Here is a 26,240-nt window from a genome sequence, read left to right as displayed (position 1 = left end):
GAAATTAAAAGGATATGTTAGGCAATACCTAACTTGTCCTTTAATTCAATTGAACTACTTTGAGTAATTTTCCTCATGTCAGCCACCATATATGCAAGTTTCCAGGATGTTTCCAGATAATTTGACCATGTCAGCTCTGCTGTCTATCTTGGGATGATGGCTGATTTAGCATAATCATTTGCTGGGCCCTGCATTTTACTTCCCACATGTATGTTATTAAACTGCCATAGAAAAGAGATGTCACTTTGTCTGCCATGCATTGTGTGAAGTTTGCAACCTATTTATTTTAAGTTATTTCCAGTTTATGTGCAGTCCTCAAATTAGGTATCTAGGATGTTTTCTTATAAAATAAACAACATTTCCCCCCGCTCCTAGCAGCTCCTCTTCGATACAGCTGTCAGTATGTCCGGTAGACTTATCCAAGGCCATTTGCAAAAAGAAAGCATGGCCTATTTTTCTGTGGCAAGCTGCCACCTTTCACCTACAATGATGCACAAAATGGAAGTGGAGTACCATTTACAGGATTATTATTATCCAGTGTTTACAGCTAATGGATTTGTGTTACAGCTTCATTTTACAAGGACTCTTCTCTACTTTTAATTCACCCTGAGATCTGTCACTTCATCCCCCCCCCACACCATCATCCTTATGAAAGCCATTATCTTTCCATTAGCAAACCTGCTAGATAGTTCTTCCTGTGCTCTTTGATCTGCCTAGCACCTGTTTCCATTTTTTGGTGCACTCTTTTTCCCCATAATTACTCTCAAGAATTTTAAAGAATTAGTTTGCTGAGAGCTACTTCACACACGGTGGTACATTAATTAATGTAAGATGTAGGGTGAGTTCGCATCGCTGTTTTTTTGCTGCCATTAACAACTCCCCTGATCTGGGCAAAGCAAGTTATCCTTGTAGACCATTTTTCTGGAGCAGGATAAAAGGCCAAAGATCCTGAAAATCCAAATTACACTTACACCTCTCTCTGTTGGTTTGCAAAGGTTGTATAGAAGTACTATACAATGTATCTGTATAATGTTGAGTATCATGTACTTGTCTAACACTTGGTCTGCCACACAGTCTTGCATTTGCTCCATTGTAAGCTGCTTCCAAATGCTATTTCCCCCCCAATAGGTCAGATGTACTGGCCGACATTCTGTGCAGTGAAATCTTGGTGTTACCAAGCTGCCAGGGGTTGCCGCACATGCAAAAAGCAGCTTGCATCATGCTACTTCCATCGTTTCCAATGGAAGTAATGCTGTTGAAGTGCCCATATGGTGCTTCAAGCAGTTTCACAGCTGCCTTTTACATGTGCATCATCAGCCCCCAGTGGCTTGCTAATGCTGAGGTTTTACTGCACAGAATGTCAGCCACTGAAAGGTAGCTAAAGTGTGCCGTCAAGTGGATTTCGACTCCTGGTGACCACAGAGCCCTGTGGTTATCTATGGTAGAATACAGGAGAGGTTTAGCATTGCCTCCTTCCATGCAGTATGAGATAATGCCTTTCAGCATCTTCCTATAACACTGCTGCCCGATATAGTAACAGTGGGGATTTGAACTGGCAACCTTCTGCTTGTTAGTGAAGCATTTCCCCACTGCGCCATTTAAGGTGAAGTGCTACCAATTTAACAAACCATCAACAAATGCAGATTACATTACATTGTCTAAAGTCTCAGATCTATTGCTGATATTTCTAATCAGAGGAACTCAGAGATCAGTCAAGAACTTTCGGTGCCTGAGACAGAAACTCTAAATGACATCTCTCAAGGATCAGCAGTAGACTAAATAATTACCAGTTTACCTGAAATCTGCCACCTGAGAGAAGTGCACTCTCTCCTTAATGGTAAGCTGCCTCTGAATACCAGTTGCAGGGCAGCAACAGTAGGAGAGGGGGCATGCTTGGATTAGGATCTGGACTAGATCAGCCTTGGGTCTGACCCAGCAGATCTCTTATGTTCTTATGGCCATCCCTTAATGTATGTAGTAGGCCTCAGAAAGACTTCTGACTGAAATATTGGATAGGTGCTGCCAGCCTGGAAAGATGCTACTGGCCTAGTTGCCACTGGTCTTACTCTCACCAACACAGCTCTTTGCAGCAGCCTCAATGAATGGCTGTCACCTGGTCACTCAGGGTCATTAAGTCATCATTAAATTAGCCCCACTGAGGATCATTAAGTGGAGCTGACATTTATGGCAGGGTTCTCAAACTGTGAAAAAGATAGATTCCTTCAAGCAAGCCAGCCAGCCAAAAACTCCTGTTCTCCAAAGGTATCATAATAATTATGCACGGTCTCTCTTGGGACCTAAAGCTAGGGCAATTTGTGAGTTTGTGGGAATCCAGGGGTGTAGGAAGGTTGGCATTTAGCCTTGGGACAGGATGTTCTGGTGGGCTCATGAAGGAAAGAAAGGAAGCACTCTGCCAGCAAAGAAAGCACTCGCCCTCTGCGAGAACACAACAAGCCACATGTCCATGCCCAGCTCTGGCAATGCCCAGTGCCATGCCCAGTGCCATGCCCATTGCCATGCCCATTGCCATGCCCCTGTATCAGCATGGCTGGCAAGGGGTTGCATAGCCTCAGTGGCAAGGGGAGTGAGAGGGCAAGGGAGTGTCCTGCCCCCCCCGGGCCCCCACAGCCCAGGGGCATATGTCCCTACTCTACCCCACCTCAGGCCAATGGTGGCTTTTCCACTATGGAAAACCATTTTGCTTCTGGAATAAGAGCCCCCCGCACTTGCTGTTGACTGCTGGGGTGGATGAGGAAGAGAAAATCTGTAGGATGGAATTGCCCAGCAGCCATATTCACATGCCACAATTCAACAAAGAGTTAGATATGCTTAAGGCGGCAATCCTGTGCACACTTCTCTGGGTGTAAGTCCCACTGAACTGCTGAGTAAACATACATAGAATTGTAGCATACCTCTGGTTCACTAATTAGGCCCACACCCTTCCCCAACAATAATTTGTTCCCAAATTATTGGGAATAAGGATCCCCAAAGATAATTTGTTTAGTGAATAAGGATGTTCTCTTTCCTTATTTGCTAAACGTGGTGAGGGGGAGAAGCAGAAGTGGGAGCATGCCAGCTAGTCCAAATTGATACATTCTCCCCAGCCAGGCTCCTAGATGACTGCACATTCAGTACTTGTCTGCAGACCCAAGCCAAGACCCAAGCCAACAGTTATGGGGAGCAACTTTCCCTGTGTTCTGTGCTTGCATTTGCAGATAAGTGCTTAAGGATGCCCAGTGGCATGGGGAGAGGCAGTGGTTGGCTAGCAGACATCCATTCTGCAAGGAGAGAACATTCTGGGGATCTTCTCATGACCAGCATTTTTGGGATAAAGTAAAGTTGTGCTGCCATGTCGGTGTTGACTCCTGGTGACCACAGAGACATGTGGATTTCTTTGGTAGAATACAGGAGGGGTTACCAGTGCCATCTCCCGTGCAGTATGAGATGATGCCTTCAGCACCTTCCTATATCGCTGCTGCTCTATATAGGTGCTTCCCATGTTCTGGGAAACATACCAGTGGGTATTCAAAACAGCAACCTCTTGCTCCCTAGGCAAGTTACTTCCCCACTGCACCACTGGGATAGGAGGCAGTAAATGCAGGCTCATGTGGAGCCATTGAAATCCTGCTGACTCATTGCCTGCAATGCATGAAACTCAACTCTTGTACCCAGGTCTTACTTGAGGTAGGTGGGAAATAGCTGCTGTCCTACTTTGGCGTTTGATCGTGAGGTTGCTCATGCCATTCTTAGCACCTAAGCTAAGCTAACTGCCATCTTTATCAGAGAGTTGCATAACTAGAAGGGCCAGGCAGAGGCGATCTACTTGTGCAATGAGGGCTGCCTCCCTACTGGGAATGCAATGCATTGTGGGATACTTAGAGACTCTAGCTCCCAGTTTGACTGTGAAGCCAGCAGCTGCCTTGATCATCTGAGTTCAGGGCTTGCAGAACACAACAGAGGCTCTTCTTATCTGTCTGAACCATGATAGGATATCTTCTAACCCAACCACCCCATATAGTCATGTGAATAGGCCTCCTATCTTTTTCTAGATTAATGAATTAGCATTCCACAGAGATATCCTAATTAGGGTTGTGTGTTTTGGTTTTTTTCTGTTTTGTTTTGACCCGAATCCAAAACACCTCCATTTTGTTCTTTGTTCGAAATCAAGCAATCCGAAACACCCCAATTTTGTTTGTTCAAAATCGCAGAATCCGAGTCCGAAATGTTTTGTATTTTAAAAAATTACCCCGGGGCAAAACTAGTGGGTGGGGGTGGTAGTGCCCAATGGGTGGAAGCTACCACCCAAATTTCAGAGGAATTGGGCAAAGGGCTGACTTTTGGTGAATCTTTGAAGTTTAAGATTTTCCCTTAGGGAATAATGGAGGTTTCAGCAAAGGTATAGCTTCACATCTGGGGGAAAGGGGTGGCCCAGAGCAGAGTAAGGTGGGTGGTAGTGCCCAGTGGGGGCAAGGAAGCTGCCAGAATTATTTCAAAGGAATTGGGCAAAGGGCTGGTTTTTGGTGATTTTTTTTGAAGTTCATGCGTCTTTAATGTTTCCCCCCATAAAGTCCTATAACTCCAGGGGGGCACTGGGGTGGCCTGGAGTGAATAGTGGTCTAGTGCACATAAGGTGCCAACCACCCCCATACTGACAAGCCCATGGGGTACAGGGTTTGGTTGTTTCTGAGGTGTTCTGAATGTAGATTCTCTGGTAGCATATGAGAGTGGATTCATGGTTTGTCATTGAAAATCTCATTTGCTACCAGAGAATCTACACTCAGAACACCTCACAAACAACAAAACCCAGTACCCCATGGGTTAGCATCCCATGGGGGTGGTTGGCACCCTCTGTGCAATACACCACCACTCACTCTAGGCCACCCCAGCACCCCCTCAGTGCAATTATGGGGCTGCTGAAACCTCCATTGTTCCTTATGGGATAAAACCTTAAAGATGTGTAAACTTCAGAAACCAATTTAAAACCAGGCCTTTGTCTAACTCCTTTGCAATCTGGGTGGTGGGCAGGCACCCCTTTGGGTGCTAATGCCCAACCCACTGCTCCAGCCCCTTTCTGCCCCAAATTTTCCACAAAGACATGCAAACTTCAACAATTTATAGAAAATCATTGCCATGCAGCACACACCACAGAGAACAGCAGACTAGCAGAGCTTCCTAAAGAACCAGGTTTCCAAATCAAGCATCTGATGCAGCAAACTAGGGCCAACAGCAGCATCAAGTATGCCCTCCCCTCCCTCCTCCACCAAGCAAGCATTTCTCATCCACAGACTGTTTTTTCCAACACATCAACAACAACACATTAACAACAGCAGAGCTTTACGAAGAACCACGTTTCCAAAGCAAGATCACACATATATGTAGCAGAACAACAAACCATCCTAGGCAGGCCGGCCAGCATTTGAATTGCTATAGATAGATAATTTTCAGACACAAAATGTTTTGTTGCTGAATCAAAATGCACAAGCCTAATCCTAATCTGATCAACAAATCTGGAAAAAAGTTTTTTACACACACACACACACACACACCCTGATTGGTTTTAAGTTATCGACAGCCATTATTGGATCTGTTCCACTTTGTTATTTTTGTAATTATGGAGGACTATATAATTATATATGTACAAATGTATACTTTAGCAGGCATTATGGAGATGCAGAAGCAAGCACATAGGAGTCAGTACTAGTCCCAAAGTAACAACAGCATCCCACAATCCAAAGAGATATTGATTGTGGGGGTTTAGGGGGGGTTAGGGGGTTTGTGGGGAGAGTGGGCTTAGTCCGCTCTCCCCACATACAATCGGAAGGGAAGCCCTGGGCAGCCGCAATGGCCACCCCGCCGTCATGGAGCCAGCGGGGGCTGCGGGGATTGGGGGCTGCACGACCCCTGGAAGTTCCAGGATGCCCCGCGCGAGCACACAGGGCATCCTGGAGAGACCCCTAGGGTCGGGAAGCTTTTTTCAGCCTCCCGGCGGAAGTGTCTTCATGTGTTACTGCAGCGCGGACGCACGCCACAGCAATACACCATCAAAAAGATGGGGTTAGCGGAGCACTCACTCTGCTAACCTCAGCTAAGGGGCGGGGGGATTAGGAGGGTTTGCTGCCGGGAGCTGCACAGCTCCCGTGGCAGCAGACAATCAGCAAAAAGCCGGCTAGGCTCCCTTAGCCCGCTCTTTGCTGATCGTGAGAATCTCCTCATCTTCTCTTATTCTCTTAGAGCAACTCTGCCAGCCAACATTCAAACATAAACTCCAACCTGCAGCTTTTTTTCCCTTTTTTCTTTGTATACACAGTCTGCCAGGTAGATGCAAATTAGTTCCCACTCAAGCACATAGGCGTGACTTGAACTACATTCCAAGGTGGCAGACCATTGAAACCTGCTGCACAGATTGCCCATTATGTAGGGTTCATGATCTATGACCAGGCCTACTGAGAGAATAACTGCATGACAAGATGGCATTGCTGTGATGTCATGTGGTTGAAAAAAGTAAGAACTGAGTTGTATATGGGGACAATGGATTTTACTGGTATCAGACATTTTCATGGTGGACAAAATCCATATAAGGTAAGCAAGGCTATAGCTATAATAAAGATATATCTATATATATTGGGGAAGGTAGGAAGGGGCCAGAGCATGACATGCAACGTTTGCAAATATGTATACAAAAGTTAATGGAGCACAAACATGTAGGCTTGCTTGCCAACCAAAATATACCATTGATAATAATGTGTGGCACGTGGACAAAAATAGGGCTAACTGTCATCCATTTCATAAACACTTCCCTTCCTCCCCAGTTGCCTGCAGGTGAGTCTGACTCCTTGCTGCCCTGTAGGAGATTAGGCAAGTGGCTATTTACAAGTCCAAGCTCAACAAAAATCCCAGGATGGTCCCATAAAGAGCCTCAGTATTTGTTCCAGTGTCTGAGTACCTGCGTCTTCCAGACAACAGAAAATTCACTTGGCCTCCCTCATAAATGAGCGACGGTGCTGCATAGTTCCCTTTTCACATTTCTCCATTATACCCTTGATTATGTGTCCTTGGTGACAATACATTTCTGGGTCCATGCACTTCATTGCTTCTAAAAGAAACTCCCTTTTACAGCTGCCAAAGCAGCAGAAATCATGTCAGTCACATTCAGAAAACCAGTGAACCATATAATACCACTGACAGCTAACATACGTGACTTTAAGAACCCTGGCTACAGCTAGAGTGATATGCCTGCCGTTGCTATTAGGAATGTGGTCCAGAGAATGGGATGGCACGACATTTGAGTAACATGTATTTTGATTTTCTCAGTGACCTTGTCGGTCTTAAGTGCGATGCATTCCCCACCCCTGCCCCGCCGAGATTAAGGCATATACACAAAAATCAATGTTTATGAACCGCAATTGCCCTCTCTTTCCATTTCACCATTAGCTCAATTTGTCCCAAGAAGTAAGAGTACCATTATCTTGATTCAACAATACATTTGAGAGACAACAGAGACAAACATTTTGGTATTTTGAAGGAGAACTTAATGCCAAAACATAATTACAATTTCTGTTCAAGAACACCAGGTCTCTGAAATAGCTCCATTAATCTTTCAGCCTTTCAGTGTGGTTACCATGTGTATGTAACTATCCTGCCTCCCTGAGTTTCCATGTCCTTGTAATGATTTCAAACCTTTAATTGCCTTTTGAAGTATTGTACTGAGGTGTGGGATACAAATATTTTAATAATATATTTTTTAAAAAAACACAACACATGTAGTTCAGCCCTCATGTACAACTCTTTTGTTAGGTAGCACAGCATTCAAGAATGCAGACCTGTCAGCTCTGAGCAAGGAAAAAGTATCAAGAACTAGGGTTGTGCACAAAACCAGCTTGGTCTGTTTGGTTTGAATATGAACCCAATTTGAACCCGGCTGGGTAGGTTCAATTTTGGTTTTGCTCAGAAACCCACACCCCCAGTTCAGTTCGAATTGAACTTGAACTGGTTGTAAGAGGTTCTACAAAGGGTATAATGGGGACTTGAACTGGCCCATTATTCCCTATGCAGAGCACCTAGGGACACAAAACTGCGGTGGGTGGTAGGCATCCAGGGGTGCCTAACACCCACCAAACCACAAAGCAGTAGGACACTCCTGCAATATTTAAAAAGATTTTAAATTTTCTTTCATTTTCCCATAGGGAATAATGGGGATTTGAGGATGCCCCAACTGCCCCCCTGGGGGGTTCCTGGGCACCAAAATGGATCTGGGGGCAAGGCTCCATGTGCCACAACTCCCCCCAGCAGCCCCAAGCCGATGAGGCTCATGGTTCTTGTTTCATAGATTTTTAAAGATTTTAGCCTGTCTCAATGCAACGAATAGGAATTTCCCCCCCATTCAAAAACCTAGAACAGTGTGTGACCTAATGAATAATGTGTGACCTCAAAGTTCATGAGTGCGGGGAGAAATTCTAGATGAACCAGTGATCTGATTTGGTATAAGGCAGCTTCCTATATTCTATGGATCTGTGAGGAATTGTGGGGGTAGAAGAAAAGAAGCAAAGAAAAAAATAATTGAGGCTGTTCTCACAAGCAGCCAAGCCCTTGGCTTCCCATGAGAACCACCGGGATCCACGCAGATCCCAGCAGTGCTGTGGCACCAAACCCAGCACCACAGCTCAGCCTAGGTTAAGGGTGAAAACAACCCTTGCTCTGCGATCATGTGTCAGAGCTAGCTGCTTGCAGCTTGTACTGACACAAAGATGAGTGCCTAGAGCACCCAGCCCCTGGGGGAATCCCCCAGTGCACTGCGCTTGGTGCATTGTGGGATTCATGGAGGCTGGGACAATGAGTCCCGGCCTCTGTTTACCAGCACTGCTGGAAGCAATGCAGATAGTCATGGCAGTACTGGTTATGTGGGCTTGTGGCTTGCATGCCACAGGGGCTGCAAAGGGTCGTCTAGGGGAAGGTAGGTTGAACCCTGCCTTCCCCCCGCCCGCCCACGCATTCACATGGCTGTGTGAATAGCCCCAGTATTTATTTCCACCCCCTGCCTTCTGCTTCCCATCATCCTCTTACTTACCTGCCTCTCACCACCCTCCAGGCAAAACTGTCTGAGGGAATTCTTTGATTTTCTTCTTGAGAGGAACCCTGAAATCCCTCTTTGAATTTCACTTTGGAGAAATTTCAGTTCCAAGCCTGCATTCAACTTTCCAGACTCACTTCCTGTGCTTGGGCTGATGGGAGGAAACATAGTGCCCAGCTACTGAAAGGCACTACTACAGCAGCTAGGTGCTCCCAAAACAATCATAAGGGGTTGTCAAGTTACTCCAGGGAGCTGGTGGGTAGAAGGGATTTGAGCAGGCTGCTGACACTTTCCAACAGGGCCGGCCCAAATGTTTTTGGTGCATTTTGGTGCCGGCCCAAGTGTTTTTGCATGCACACACACATTCCACACTGGTCCATCGGGAAACAGAAGATGTTGTTCTCTCCCTACTGAAACCTTTCCTGGTGAGTTACTACTGTGACAATGTGATGACATTAGGCAAGCCCTCCTTTCCATTAGGCAAGACCTTTCATTAGGCAAGCCCTCTTTTCCATTTGTTCTCTTGGAGTCATCAGGCAAGAGGATCAAGCCTGTCCTCCTCTTTGACATGGATTTGGGCCAGTGTGTGTGACTGGTGGGGGGGGGGAGGAGGTCTATCAATGTGTGTGTGTGTGTGTGTGTCTATCAACGGCTACTAGTCGAAGGGCTATGGACCACCTCCAGCCTCAAAGGCAGGATGTCTCTGAGTACCAGTTGCAGGGGAGTGACAGCAGGAGAGAGGGCATGCCCTCGATTCCTGCCTGTGGGCTTCCAGTGGCATCTGGTGGGCCACTGTGTGAAACACAATGCTGGACTAGATAGGCCTTGGGCCTGATCCAGCAGGGCTGTTCTTATGTTCTTAGGGGTGGGGTGTATTTGGGTTGTCAACTCTGTCAGAAACTATTCTTGGATTTTTTTCTCCCCCCAACACCCCCCCCCCCGAGTATTAAAATATCTAGTACTGATTTAATACTCACCTGGAGACTGATGCCAATTCCTGGAGATGAGGAGAACCCTCCAGTTCTCCCATATCCCCAATATGGTTGCCAATCTACAAGGATTGCCCTGCCATCTCTGGAAATTGGTACCAATCTCCAGGTGACTATAGAAAGCAATCCTGGAGACTTAATGGCTTGAAATTAGAAAGCCATTTCAACCCCACCCCCACCCCCATTAATCATTTGTGTGTAAAGGTCAGGCACCTCTTCCACAGAAAGAAGCCCTCACCTATCCTGCCTGACTCCTAGTTATTTGTCACCTTTCACATCCACAAGTGAACTCAGAGTAGTAAATAGATTATTGAAAATCTTAGCTTTTTATGTCCAAGCAACCTACATGATCTGACAGGTCATTTCTTTGCTAGTGAAACTAATTGCAAAGTCTGATCTGCTAGTTCAAAGCAGAGCTGTTCACAATATCTCAGCTAGTTCTACAACTTTGCTAAGGCTAAGCTGCTATACAGCTTAGATACAAAATCTTAAAAGCCTTTATAGATATTTTGCAACCCTCTTGTTTGCAGCTGAAGCAACAGGCCCCTACTTTAGCATTTCAAGGATAATACAGGCTTAAATTTGTTCAGTCCTGATAGATAGTGCATGTATCTTTTGGGTACACCTAACAAATACATCCTGTTTGGGGACTAAAGGAAAATTTCAAAGGCCTAGGTGCACTTGTATGTTGATTCCATTTAACCCATCATACTTTATTAAAATGTGTTGCTCAAACTGTGTGCAAAATCTGCACACAGCTTGATCAATATATGTTAATAAAGTATGATGGGTTAAATGGAATCAACATACAAGTGCATCTAGGCCTTTGAGCTGTGCTTGCCCTGGAGAAGAACACTTCCCACATAAGAAGTCCACTTGGCTGGTTGAACGTCTAAAACCGAAACAAAATGTGGCTGAAACTCAACCACAAGTTAGGGGGTTCCCCTGGGAAACAGGTTGTTGTGGCGAGCTCTATACTGACTTGAAACCACAGGGAATGAGCCATCTGTTAGTTGGAAACACCACCAGTTCCATGCAAATCACATGCCTCAAATGTGGAGACTAGAAGAATGAGTTGTCCAGAAGGACAAATCGTAAATGTAGCATAAGGGTCTTTAATCCAAATGAACCTATCAGGATACAAGGAAGAACTATCTGGTGGTTAGGATAAGCCAATCATAAAGTGGAATACAAAATATTGCTGAATATGGTATTTGATTCCTGTGGGGTGGGGTTATAAAAAGTATACCATGATGAAGAATCAGAGACTTGGTTGACCCATGCTACTTGAACTTGCTATCTATTATGTTTCTGCATACTGCTACTTTAAACTGAACATGATGCAATAAATGTTACAGATTTTACTTGACTTCGACTATGTTTTGTTTTCTTGACAGTGCTTACTCAAATGGAGAAGACCCAAAATAAAAACAAAGGTCAAGGTGAGTTCAGTGGGGCTAAACTGAACTCACATATACAGCTAAAGGTATGAGGGCTCCTTACAGGATGCGAGGAGTAAGGAATGTGTGACGGTCGGGGATGGAGCTGCCGTCATAATGCTGACTCCCCCATGCATGTTCAGTAAATGGAATGAATGACTGGAGCAAGCTTTACTCTGTAGTAATCACAAATGCAAGACCACAGTTCAGTTAGTAGCCCCAAGTACGTTCAGGTGCAATCAGTGGTACAGCCTTCCATTTAAAGAGTTACAGGCTTGGGCTGCACAGGCTGCAATCTTACGCCCTTGGGAACAAGTCCATTGAAGCCTATGTGACTAGCAACTGAGAAATGACACTTTCACCACATAATACCAACAGGGCTTTTAGAAAAGAGGTGGTGGGAGAATAGGCTTAGCATCACAACTGAATATTTGCAAAGCAATGGTTATAAATGATCTCCGGCATTCCTGATTGTTTTTCTGCCAAATGACTGGTAGCTTCACCATATAATCACAAAGTTAAATGTAGTTGTATGAAAAGGGCTCTTGAATTGCATTTGATCCAGTATCTCTTTTCCCCGACAAGAATAGAACTTTCTTCCTTTCCAAAAGAATCTTGCTTCTGCCTCCTGAACTTGTTTCTGCCTATCACAGCAGGGTGCGTGGACACATCACATTGTTCTTCTCTATGGAATGACACGTAACCGGTTTTTTAAAAAAAACCTCTCTCCTTGTGTTTATACTGTTAATAACAGATGTTGCTCTGCGACATCACACATGCTGTTTAATATTATCAAAACAATTATTCATTTATTCATCTTTGCACAGTGTGTGCAAGCTGGCATTACTGAACTTGCAGGCATGGCCGTCATGAATGCATAAACCTGAAATGCATGTCATATATCATAAATCACCCTCCGCATCCCCACTCACATCACCCTTCCTAATCTTTGGTCTGAAATTTTCATAACATTATTGCTGACAAACTGATAAGGAGGTGGCAGGCCAAACTTCTGGCGCATGCTGAGAAATGCTGAGATGCTAGAGATTCATCCTATTTGCAGGTAAGCTCAATCATGACCTTGTCACAGGCCACAGAAGGGAACAGAGAAGGTTTCTTGTCAATTAGATTCAGGAGAGTTTTGAACCAAGCCAGAGTCCAAACAGTTCAAAGATAGCAGTAGAGAACAGCAGCAGACAGAAGGAAGTCCTTCTCCTTATGCATGTTCTCGACTGTCATGATGCTTAGGGGAAAAGTCTATTGTAAGAATGCAAGTGACCCTGTCTCTGCTGGAGGACTGCCTGTGCATTGGCATAGAAGGCATTGAGGGAACATGAGGCAGGCAGGCAAGCAAACCCCACCCCCCCAACAAATAATTCATGCTTCTGTTGCTACCTATTGCTAGGCTCTTGTGGTGACTTGAAGAAAGCCACTCTTTATATAGCCCTGCTAACTGGGCAAAGAGGCACCTTTTTAATGTGGTGATTCTCTTATATTTAGCAGGGGGAGAGCAACTGGCTCTATCCACCCCCAGCACAGCATCCCTCCAGTGGCTGTTGCTGGTGTCTATCTTATGTTTCTCTTTAGATTGCGAGCCCTTGGGGGACAGGGCTCCATCTTATTTATTTATTATTTCTCTATTTGTTCTTTTTGATTATCATAAACCTGTGAGTGTGTGTGCACGCATTTCAGAAATCTAACACTGGGGACAAAGTTCACACCCTGCCTAAATGCGCCATGGCCTTCTTTGCATCCTCACTTTCCCCTTAGTGCTTCTTTGTCAATGGGCCAGCTTGGATAATACTCCCCCCCGCCCCTTGAACTTGCCCATGCAATTAAAAAAGAGGACATGCTTCACCAGGTGTTCTGATGTGCTTCTGACATGTCCCTTTGCTGCTGGGGGTGACTGCCTGTCTGAACTGCCATTCTACACACAACCCATTTACTAGTTTAAACTAATATTTTAGTCACATGCAGGGCATTGGTTCAAATGAACCATCCCCCCACACAATAAAAGAACATACTGGGAAGACATCAGGATGCGAGGAAAACATATAATCAGGTGTTTGATGGAACAGCTGAGTTTTAGGAAATATATGACATCTACCTTCAGATGACCTGCCTACCTACTTGAAGGTCAGAGGCGTACTTAGCCACGGACCTTGGGGATCAGGTCCGTGGCCTCCTGGGGGGCCTCCAAACAATCTGGGGGGCCTCAGAAGAGCCCCACCACTGTGTTGCCACTGTGCTGCACTGCTGCCCCACACCCACATGCATCACGGCATGCGACACTATCCATACTCAGACTGTGCAGGCACGCTGGCCGTAGGGAAGCCAATGCACTGGCCAGGGAATGCCCGTGCCACTGCCATAGGGGTGGCCTGCTCTGCTCAGCTCACCCCCCGGTGGTGAAGATGGGGAATATTGGTGCGGCAGGGCAGCAGGAGGAGCAGCGAGGAAAGGTATTGGGGGGAATTGAGGGGGGCATCACGGCAGGGGGCCTCATGGTGGAGCAGTGGTAAAACTGCCGCCCTGTAACCAGAAGGTTATAAGTTCGATCCTGACCAGGGGCGCAAGGTTGACTCAGCCTTCCATCCTTCCGAGGTCGGTAAAATGAGTACCCAGAATGTTGGGGGCAATATGCTAAAATCATTGTAAACCGCTTAGAGAGCTCTGGCTATAGAGCGGTATATAAATGTAAGTGCTATTGCTATTGCTATTGCTATGGTGGCAGGGGGGCTCCAAAGCCCTCTAGGTCTGGGCTGATTTTGGACCTAGGAGTGCCAAGCCAATGTTGAAGGTCAGTAGAAAAGTTTGGGATCCCAGTGACCTTCCGGCGCTAAGGTATGCAAAGGCATCTCATGCACAAAACTAGCTAATTTGTATTTGTTCCCCTTTCAAATTACAATCTATAGTAAGACTTTGTTAAATGATGCCCTCTGGCCTTGTTTGGATGGAAAAACAACTGTTTGCTTAGGTCCCAGTTGTTCATTCACTTTTATGACATTATGTAAGTTCTGCTTTCTGGGACAACACAACAGAGAATTCAAGGTCAAGCAGAATCAAAAGCTGGTTGCTCTACTTAATTTTGCCTTGAGTTGTTGACAGCAGGGGCTGATAAGGATCTTTTGACAGAGCTGACCTTTGTCTGCTGCCACGGCTGGGACATTTCGTTTGCATGGGACTTTCTGAGGCTGGACCAAAGGTCAGAGTTGTTCAGTGTAGCACATCCAGTTCCCATAATTAAAACATTCATTAAGCCTTTTTGGTTAATGTCGATGTGTTTTCATTTGAGAAATTCATTAACCACTAGGCACATCAAACGATGTGTTTTAGAACTGTTGGGAAACTGAATTGTTAAGCAGTTATACAAGAAGCTGTACAATAAAATGATGGATTGTTCTTTAGCTGTGAAACAGAAGTGATACAGAGGGGAGGGCAATGACTGCAGACTCTATTTGGCATTCCCACAGATTGGGATTTCTAGGGAGAAACTTCATGTTGTTGTTGTTGTTGTTATTGCACCCTGGGCATTATACAGTTTCATAAGCAGAAAAAGACATAGATCTTTGCCCCTAGCAACAATTTACTAAATTTCAGCTATTAGGGAGAGAAAAGAGGAAGGAAAGGTGAGGTAACAAATCAGAGCTAATGGTGAGAGGCAATGGTAACTTGGTGCAGCATGTAAAGTAACGTGTGCCATCGAATCAATGTTGACTCCTGGCAACCACAGAGCCTTGTGGTTGTCTTTGGTAGGATACAGGAGGGGTTGACCATTGCCATCTCCTGCGCTGTATGAGATGATGCCTTTCAGTATCTTCCTGTATCGCTGCTGATCGGGATATAGGTGTTTCCCATAGTCTGGGAAACATACCAGTTTAAATTATCAAAAAGAAATCTATAACAATAGTCTGGGAAACATACCAGTGGAGATTTGAACTGGCAACCTCTGGCTTGCTAGTCAAGTCATTTCCCTACTGTGCCATGAGGTGGTAAACAAACCCCAAAGCATACAGACTAGGAGGTTTTGGAGGAACATTTGAAGGAAGAGTATGAGCCAACATTGCCTAGGTGTTGCGGTCATCCCAGGCACAAGAATGAGTGAGAAGGAATAGAGAGAATGGGCGGAGCCAACACGTTATGGTGGCAGACCCTGAGGGTAGTAGAACTAGCTGAGCGCAAGTCAGCTAGGCAGAGATATCTGACTCCAATTGTATTCAAAGCAGCATATTAAACAGCAACCTCCATTATGGAGTCTGAGCTGACTGAAAAATGCTGGCACAGCTCTAGACCTCTCTGATATGTTAGCTTTTCAAATGCAGGGGCACACCAAGGTAATCTGGGTGCCTAGACCACTCAGCCGTGAGCCCCCCCCCATGTGAGGCCCCCCAAAACCTCCTTTGGGGTGCCCACTCCACCAAACCTCCGCTTTAAAAAATATTACTACTGCAGCCGAGGCGTGGCTGGGGGGGTGGGGTGGAGCAGTCCTTCTCCATTCTCCCCGCCTCCCCCAGCAGTGTGGACCAGAAGCGACACTGATCCCCTCTGTTCAGGCCAGCGTCTTCATCCAACTGCGATGTCTCGGGCTTGCGATGATCTCAACTGTGCAGGCACACCTCACAGTTGGTTAGAGATGCTAGCCTGAACGGATGGGCTCAGTGTAGCTCCTGGTCCCTGCCTCCACCAGAAATGCATAGGATTTCTGACAAACTGGCATTTGCAAACAAGTAATCCCAAAGGGCATTCATGGTACAGTCACCTGGTGGATTGTATCACGAGGCTTTTCTGAACACCTGACTCCATTCCTGTGTTTCACAGTAGCCAGGTCAGAGTTTTCTGTAATGTTGCTACCATCTTTCTACGTTATTTCAAATATGAACATTGAAGACAACTTCAGTTTCAGGAGCTGAGCTCTTGAGCCAACCAAGCAGATATTAAAAGAATCCTTCAGTTTTTGCAGGACTATGTGAGAAGGCAACTAAATCATGAGAACATGGGAACATGTTGTTGTTGTTCCCATGGCAACATGGGAACAACATGTGAACATGGTCACGGGAACATGGCAACTAAAACTCCTGATTCCATGTACAGTGAGGATTCTAAAGGCAAAAAAAAAAGTGCAGTTCTGTTTCGATTATCAAAAGGAAATCTATAACAACTTGACACTTAGGAATGTTTTTACAGTATAATGTTTCCCCAAATTAAACATTGCCAATAATAATATGTGGTTACTAATAAAAACTTGCATTTTACAGCATCTTTTTAAAAGAGTGTGTGTTTGTGTGTCAGTTTAATCTAGGAACATAGGAAGCCAGAATGGGGCTCTTGTGTGGGAGCAAGAGGATCGGCTCCTGCCTTCCTTTCAGCTCCCCGCACTGCGGTTTGGTCATGAGAATGACCTCATTGTTTAAAGTACATAAAATAGTACACTTCCTATTTGTACCCTGGATTTGAGGGGGCCTGTGACCAGGTTCATATTTAAAATACACACATGTATAGTCATTCATAATAGCCCTGTTCAGACATTATATTCTATGTGTATACAGAAGTCTGTGCACATATACATGGCTTTTGTGTGAATGACTTACATGCATTCACTTTGAAAATGAGCCTGGGTACAGGACGTATACTGTGGTACATGCATTGAACGTAACATGTGAATAACTGTGCAGATCTATATGTGCATATACCATACTTGGAGTATACATGCATTGAACTTGATGTGTGAATAGGACTGTACAAACGCACACATAACAACATGACGTCTGAATATCACTCTTCTGTTTATAGTTTTCACACCTGTGCTGCAGGATAATATATTTCATGTTATTGTGGCGATTGATTGATTGAATAACGTGGGCTTCAGTGTGAATCCGTGGATTGGCAGAACCATAACTTTCTTCAGTGTAGTTAGAAGCCTATGGAGAATTTAATTTGGTACAGTGCAGATATGTAACAGTAAGCAGTCTTTACAGTAGCTGAGGGTGAAGGAGCTTGAGCAGGAGGAAGGAGGTAGTCAGGAAGATAAATGAGCAAGTATGGTTTATTAATGAGACAAAGTTCCTGCCAGAAATGGAAAGAAAAGGAGATGAGACAGCAGAAAAGAAGGACCAGGAGTGAAATTTTTAGGGAATAATTCATTGGGGAGGGTAGAGTAGCTGAAGAAAAATAGGATGTAGAAAGAAATAGGAAAGGATGGCAGGTGACACATGAAAAATAGAAAAGCAAGGAGATGGCCAAATTAAAATTTTAATTAAGGTCTGTGATTCAGTGGATTTAAGGCTGCATGCAGCAGAAATGAGATGGTAGAGTGGATGCACCACTTCAGGCTGCACATACAGGGGCTGTTCACATGACCACGCATACGTGGTTGCGCACTACCTTCCCCCAGTTGACTGCTCACAGCCCCAAAGGCATCCAAGCCGTGCACCGACATGACCAGCACTGCCGGGAGCAAAGTGGGCAAACAGAGGCAGGAACTCATTGTTTCGGCCTCCAGAGATCCCACAATGCACCGTGTGACATGCACGATGCATTGGGGGAGTCTCCCAGGAGATGGGCACTCTATGTGTCCATCTTTGTGTGCAAGAGCTGGCGCTCTCTGTGTGGGTGCTCTAAGCACCCATCTCTAGGTGCTTCTCTCTGGAAGCAGCCTGGCTCGCACATAAGCAGCAAACCCGGGTTAAGGGAGCACTCGCTCCCTTCTCTTTGGCTAGCAGTCGGGCTGAAAAGCCAAGCTAGGCGGTGCTGGCCCACCAGGATCGAGCCTGATCCCAGCAGTTCTAATGTACAGCCTAATCCATGCTGGGCTTCCCAGAGGGTTAGGCTGTGCGTGACAACAGCTTAACAGTTTATGAATTGTTCCCAGGTAACAAACACCCTGCAAGTAGCAAACGAGCACAGCAGGGAGAAAGGTTCTAAACCTGCTCTCACTCTACCGGCCTCGTTGTCTATTGTTAATGAAGGAAATATTTAAATATGTTATTCTCTTACCAGCACTCAAGCGGTACAGTCCATTCTACTGCTACTGATCCTATAAATATATGTAGCACAGAGATTGGGAATGAAGTAAAGTAAAGTGTGCCATCAAGTCAATTTTGACTCCTGGAGGCCACAGAGCCCCATGGTTGTCTTTGGTAGAATACAGGAGGGGCTTACCATTGCCTCCTCCCGCACAGTATGAGGTGATGCCTTTCAGCATCTTTCCTATATCGCTGCTGCCCAGACTATGGGAAACATACCAGCAGGGATTTGAACCAGCAACCTCTGGCTTGCTAATCAAGCCATTTCCCTGATGCACCATTAGGTGGCTGGGAATAAGGTAACAACAACTTTATTTATTGGCCGCCCCATAGCAATTAACCTCTGGGTGGCTCACAAACAGGGACGACTACCAGTTCAGACTGCAGGTGTGATATGTTTTTAACACCCCTGTGTTAAAAAAACAAAAGCAACCCAACTTGCAAGCAGAAAATAATCACAGCAGGGAGTAGACTGGGTTAGAACATTTATGTTTGATGTGTTGTTTTTTGTAGTTGTTGTTTTTTAAATTTGCAGGGCTTTAAAAAAGAAGAAGAAAAAGAAGAAAGTTGGGAAGTCATTAAAATATGACACCCCACCCCACTTGCCATGTGAAATGGCATAGTCAGCTCATCATATGTGGTTTCTACCACCTCATTCCACTGCCTCTTCAGGCCAGGCCTGAGTCATTCTCAATCTGGTGGCTGGGCTGTGACTTCCGAGAGGTGAAAAGTAACTCCCATACAGTTTTGCAAGTGTTTATCTGGAAGATGCCTGCGTGGGAATTTCCATGCTCCTGATTCAGCACTTTCCATGCTCCTGATTCAGCACTTCTCACTGGCAGTGAGAGAAGCAATACTAGCGTTACCAACACCCCATTGAAACTAGAAAAAAAGATTGTGTGAGTTTTAGATGGCCTTCACTGGGGTGCTGCATCACTCCTTCTGGTTTCACAGGTTCCTTAGCAGGAGCTATCAGGGCATAAGCACCAGCTGTGCATAACTGCTACATGATTTGCATGGCTGGGACATGCTAAATAAACACGAATGTTGCTGGTGGTAAGAATAAGAAATATAAGATGGAGAGCAGGAGTCGTGGGTAAAGCTACATGAAAGATCCTCAAGGTTCATCTAGTAATACCAGAATCCAGGTGTAGCTTAAGTGGCAAAGCTACGAATTAGGAAATCCCCAATTCAAACCACGCCTCTGCCTTGAACTTGCTAGGTGGCCTTGGACAAATAATATATGGGGATGATGATAATGATCCATTAATGACTCATTAATGATTCCTTTTGTGGTTGTTGTGAAGTACATGAAGCACTCAGAATAGGCAAGAGCACTATACAAATGCTAAGTAGTAGTATTAAGGCCACCTATTCCTTATCCTGCCCACTTAGGGTATTGTTCAGGTATGGTGCACACGTTCAGCATAATGAGGTGGTAGAGTGGACTGGACTGTCCTACTTCAGCTGTAGCTGAAGGATACTGTTTTTAATGCTTCCCCATGTAAAACCAAAATCCCTGCAAGTACAAAGAAGTGGGTCCTAGCCTAGCTTGCTGCCCCCTGCTGCCGTAGTTAAAGCTCATGATTCTACAGCCTCATTCAGCAACTTGTATAGACTGGGCCTCCATTAGCTCCAGATCTTTGGCTGAGTTGGCAGATCTGGTGCAATGTCACAGGCACCCTGGGACAAAGCTCTGCAATGGATGCCCCCCCCCTCCATTGGTGTATCCAGGGGAATGAGGGTCCGTGTTCTCTCCATCCCTGTGGCCCTTGCAGTGCAGTGTGTGTGCACCAATGCAGAGGCGTAACTAGGGAAAATAGTGCCTAGGGCAAGCACTGAAATTGCATCCCTGTCCAAACAGGAATGATGGGACTTGTAGTCAACAATATCTGGAAATCCTTGTTAAAAGGAACACTGTACCATCTAGACATGGTTGCTGATCAAAACCTGAAAACATGAGCCATCTCTGTAAAAGACTTAGAACAACAGTCAGGAGTTATGCGAGGATTCCAAGTGTCATTTTCTCTGTCTCATCTCATTCTTTTTTTAAAAAAACATGACTTTGTCCTAGAGGATCACCTGCCCAAATAGCCACTAGCAAAATAGGGGAAGAAGAAGGTGGTGGGGTGTGTGTGTGTCTATAAATCAGTGAATGATTCCTGCCAGCCTTTGTCTTATGGTGACTGTTGGCTCATGATGGGGTATATGTGCATTCACCACACCAGTGCTTACTTTGACACCAAGAGGGAGGAGGATACATTAGTTTGCCACACTAGACAGAGGCATTTGCAACAGGAGCAGACAGCCAAGTTCTGCCAGGGCCAAAACCAGCCCCTGCCAGACTAAGAAATCATTGTAATTTGCCCCTTCCTGTCACAAGCAGTGTGCTGTTCTTTTATTATTGACTCTAACTCTCAAATATCCCAGTCATGGATGGAATATTCAGGGTCAATTTACAAGAGACACATTTTCTACATGGAAGTTTCTTCTGTGCAAGTGTTGTGCAGAAACCCATGTGTAGTGACCGCCAGGGTTGGAATGGGCCAAGATGAGATTTTAAAATGGGCCCCCAGCCCCTCAAAGTCCAGGGCCTCCACACAACCCAGGCCCCCAAGGATTTAAGTCTGATATTTCAAAATAAGTATGCTGCCTGCAAATACATTTCACTGAATACACACATGCACACTTCACAGTATATAGTGATATACATTGAGTACTATATATTTGTGCTACTTTTAATGCCTAGAACACACCAGCAACGCTAATTATTAAAATGGCCCCCTCGCTGCAGATTAGCAAAGGAGACTTTCAACCATGCAGGGTGAGCCTATGTTTGTCTTCTCAGAATTCTGAACAAATTCAGTCAAGTTTGATTGCAGGAGTCTTTTCACACCTGCTTTTAAAGCCCTTTAACACACATCTCCTCTGGAATGGAGATGCTGCATTCACATGTTGGCCAGATTTACCCTGAATCCCCTGCAAGTTATTGGACAGCAGTTCACACACAAGAAAAATAAAATAAAATAAAAGCACAAGACATGCTTCACAGTTCTCACTCAGACCTTCTGGGTTGCAAAATAACTTGAACATAAGCACATTTATAAATGAATGAATGAAAGAAAGAATGAATAAATATTTGTTCCAGAAGTTTTTGTAATTTTCTGACATGAAACAAGCCACTTATAGGCCTTAGATAGGTTTTGTTTTTAAAGCCAGCACATTTTCCAGTCTTTTTAAAATTAAATATTCAGAGACTTCTCAGTCTCACCCCACCCCCCCATATCAAAGCCCTATGGCAAGCAGATCCTCATATATGGGGGTAACCACAAAAAGGAATTCACAGCCTACCTTGCAAAAGCTGTGCTGGATGGTCTGGTCTGCTGCTGGGAGCTCGGCCAGCCTCCTTCCTGCCTTTCTTGGGGCCTGCCGAGTTCAGGCTTCAGGGAGGCCTACTGGGAGGCCTCTCTGGAAGCGCCGCCCACCTGCCGATCAGCTGAGAGGCGGAGAGAAAAGGAGCTCTGCAGTTTGCAGGCTGCTCCGATCCTAGGCCAGAGCTGGAGGCAAGTGGCTGAGGGGCCCTGGGGCTGGGCAGGTGGGCAATGGGGTGGGGGTGGCAGGAACTGGTGTGGCGCCCCCACCTCAGTGGCACCTAGAGCAGTGCCCTGCCTGCCCCCCCCCCCCGCAGTTCCGCCTATGCACCAATGATGCCCCTTTGCATGTGACATCACATACAAGGGAGCATGGCCGGAGCCCCAGAAGGGCCCTGTGAGCCCTCTGTAGTGAGGGAAAGGTGGGTGGGGGACTTCACCAATCCAGCAAACACCGGCGGGAAATGAGCACTGGGGGCAGGGGAGCCGAGGCAACTCTGGTTCTTAGAATCCATCCACTCAATTAGAGCTCTGCCTCTGCCCCCACCCCATGGCAATCCTGCCCTCCTAGCACATTCCCATTGCTGCATTGCCTACCATACCAGGATTACCTGGATGGGGATGGAGGAGGGAAAGGGCTTGTATGGAAGGAGCAGCAAGCAGGAAGCTGGCTGGCTGGCTGGCTGGCAGGTGGCTTCACAATGAGTGGGTGAGGTGGATGCAGTGGCAGTAGCACTTCCTCACTCTCCTAGGAACATAGGAAGGAACATAGGAAGCTGCCATATACTGAGTCAGATCATAGTTTCATCTTGCTCAATATTGTCTACACAGACTGGCAGTGGCTTCTCCAAGACTGCAAGAAGGAATCTCTCTCAGCCCTGTCTTGGAGATGCCAGGGAAGGAACTTAGAACCTAGGTCAAGAGTGGCTCCATCCCTAAGGGCATCCCCTAAGAGCATCTTACAGTGCTCACACATCAAGTCTCCCATTCATATTTAACCAGGGTGGACCCTGCTTAGCTAAGGAGACAAGCCATGCTTGCTACCACAAGACCAGCTCTCCTAAGGCTCAGACTGGCTCACCAAGCAGCAGGGCATTTTCCCGGTGCACCCTCACCTGGTGCACCCTGCTGCGCTCGCTGCGCTCTCCCCATGCCAGCTGCCCAGCTCCCCTTTCTCCCTTTCCCTGTCCAGAGAGCTCCACCTCGTCTCCTTCCGATTGGTCATGAGAAGTAGGCTCAGACTGCCCTTAGGGCAACAGGGCATATTCCCAGTGCGCCCCACCCGCCCCGCCCCACCTGGTGCACCGCACCCCACCCCACCTAGTGTGCCCTACCCCACCCCTATGCCCCAAATCCCCCCTTAATTATCCATTCTGCTCAAAACCTGGCCCCTCCCCACATACATTCCACCACCCTCTCAGTGCCCCCAGTCTGGCCCTGTCTCAGAGGTTGGGAGAAGGAGGAGGAGTTGCCACAGCCATGACCCCCTTCCAGTTGCTGAGGGGGAGAAGCTGCTGCTGGTGCTCATCAGGTTGCTGCTCCTCCTGCCATTCCTTCCCCTTCAGTGAAGGGTCTTCCTTTCAGAGCCCCCCTGCAGGAAGTCCCTTTCCAAAGGGGAAGGTAAAAGCGATGCCATAAAATAAGTTTCTCACACTGCCTTTGTCTTTTCTCACCTGCTCCCCATCTGCCAATGGAAATGCCCTCAGGAACATTCTCACTTGTGTATGGGGAGGTGAGGGGAAGAAAGTAACATAGAATATGGTGGGCAAGGGATCCTTGTGGGACATATTGTACAGGCAGGCCCTCCAAACCCAATTTGGAATCCTTGTTCTGATTCTTGTGCAGTATGCTGCAAGGGACTTGAGTCTTGTTAAGATACCCTGTGCTTCTGTTTGAGAGAGCTGTGCTGGTGCTTTTTCCCACAACCCCCTATATGGGCCCTGGGGCCTCAGGGGTCAGCCATGGGTTCTAAGTCAGGGCCTCACTTGGATGACCCCTGATGCTGAAATCCGTCTGCAAAACCCATTCAAGCCCTCAGTGTTGGATACATCCCTTAAATCAGTCAATGTTCACCCTAAAGAAATTGCTCATTCTTTTGTAGGGATGTGCAGACTGGTTCGGTGGTTCAGTCCGGAGGTTCAGGGATTCAGAATTGAACTGAACCCCACCCCGGTTCTGTCCGGACCGGAATAGAACCTCCGGACAAGTCCTCAAATTGTTCTATTTTTATTTTTAATAAAATAAATAAATAAATATCTCCAGCCCCTTTGGGGGGCTTCCTGCAGGCTGTGGTGGGGGGTCCACAAAGGTTCCCCCTCCCGCCACCGACCTCTTAAATAACCACCACAGCCGGGTAAAATGACCCTTTTTGGCCCATTTGGGCCTCCATAAGTGCGCACAACAGCCATTTTGGCATGGCCCATGGCCTCGCAGAGGTCATTTGCGCATGCACGGCAACCATTTTGGAAAAAACAAACTCGAACCAAACCGGGCCAGCCAGTTCCATTCACACCCCTATTCTTTTGCTAATGGGCATGTATAACAACCAAAGCTTCCAAGACTGCCTATGGCAGCAGACATGAGCTGATCCATGCAAGTCAGTCAGGCAGAGCTCCATTTTGACTATGGCATCTTTGACTTAAAACAGATTTTCATGTTTTAAAGAGGCACTGGATAATTTGAAGGTTAATTATTTCCTAGCTAGATTATAGGAAGAGTTTAATTCCACACAATTCATTAAAAAAGAACCGAGCACCATAGAGCAGCAATCAACTGTTCACTCACCTTACTAAACATAATTGAATGGATGAACCAAAGTAACAGGGTAACACCTTTTTTATTATTATGATATCTTAATTTGATTTCTTTCTCAGTTGAGCTGAGCAGCAGCCTCTATTGACACTGAAAATATATTCAGAATTAACTGAATATTTTTAGGGGAGAAGATGTTAGCTAACCCAGTGAATATTGATAATTCATCTGATATGTGATGCAGAAAGCTAAATCTCTTGGACAACCAGAGCCCTATGCAGAAGTCCCGTTCCATACAACTGAATATGTGGAGGGGGAAGTAGCACCATGGCTGCTGGCCACACCTCCAGTGCCGAATATTTGGCATGTAAGGGGTCCTTCATTTATTTATTTATTTATTTACTTACTTACTTACTTAACACATTTGTATATCACCCAAAATGCAAGTCTCTGGGCAGTTTACAACAAAATAATAAAAACAACAAATAAAAAGGTTAACACATTACAACAATTTGAAATTTAAAGTAATATTAAGACTATTAAAAACACAATTAAAACAGTATCTAATTAAAAGCCTGGGTGAACAAATGTGCCTTGACTGCCTTTTTAAAAGTTGTAAGAGATGGTGAAGCTCTTATTTCAGCTGGAAGTGTGTTCCAAAGCCTTGGGGCAGCAATGGAGAAGGTCTGTCCCTGAGTAGCCACCATACTAGCTGGTGGAAACTAGGGATGTGCAAACAGGTTCAGCGGTTTGGGGCCGAACTGAACTATTCCCTGTTTGGTCTAACCCCAACTGTTCAAAGGTTCGCAGACCTTTTTTTTTTTTTTAAAGTAAAATTATTATTATTATTATTATTATTATTATTATTATTAAGAAGTTCCATGAACCCCACTGGACCAAACCAAACCAGGGGGTGGGATCGAGGGGGTCCTGGACTGAACTGGCACAGTCTGTTTTGAGTCTGGTTTGGATTTGAACCGAAATGGGCCAGCTGGTTTCGTACACCTCCCTAGTGGAAACTGAAGACGAACCTCTCCTGATGATCTCAATAGGCGGTGTGGTTCATAGCGAAGAAGATGTTCTCTTAAATACCCAGGGCCCAAGCTGTTTAGGGCTTTATAGGTTATAACCAAGACCTTGTATTTTGCCCAGAAACCTATCGGCAACTAGTGTAGATCTTTTAAGATAGGAGTGATATTGTCTCTCCAAGATGATCCAGAGACCAACCTGGCTGCCGCATTCTGGACTAACTGCAGTTTCCAGACTACTTACAAAGGCAGCCCCACATAGAGCACATTGCAGTAGTCAAGTCTGGAGGTGACCAGCAGATGTACTACTGTACTGAGGTCAATTATATCAAGAAACCGATGTAGCTGGTGTATCAGCCGAAGCCGATAGAAGGCACCTCTGACCACTGCTCAACCTGGGACACCAGGGAGAGGTTGTGTCCAGAAGCACCCCGATACTGCGTACCTGTTCCTTCTGGGAAAGTGTGACCCCATCCAGAACTGGCAGATCAAAATCATCCCCCAAATTCCAACCCCACACAATATGTACTTCCGTCTTATCTGGATTCAGCCTCAGCTTGTTATCCCTCATCC

The 26,240-nt window shown here is 45.8% G+C and overlaps 1 long non-coding RNA gene across 1 annotated transcript in view; it reads right to left on the bottom strand.

Annotated features, from left to right (window-relative positions):
• LOC128340221 (uncharacterized) overlaps positions 1-21,930 on the bottom strand; it is a 108,028-nt gene extending 86,098 nt beyond the window's left edge. Inside the window, exon 1 of the long non-coding RNA XR_008313526.1 lies at positions 21,869-21,930. This is a non-coding gene — a long non-coding RNA (uncharacterized LOC128340221). The remainder of the gene's footprint in view (positions 1-21,868) is intronic.
• Positions 21,931-26,240: the final 4,310 nt, after the last annotated feature.

This window comes from Hemicordylus capensis, chromosome 1, assembly GCF_027244095.1.
Source record: "Hemicordylus capensis ecotype Gifberg chromosome 1, rHemCap1.1.pri, whole genome shotgun sequence".
In the NCBI taxonomy this organism is placed as follows: Eukaryota; Metazoa; Chordata; class Lepidosauria; order Squamata; family Cordylidae; genus Hemicordylus; species Hemicordylus capensis.
The sequence above is the reverse complement of the archived record's forward strand: the minus strand, read 5'-3'. Positions and strand labels throughout refer to the sequence as shown.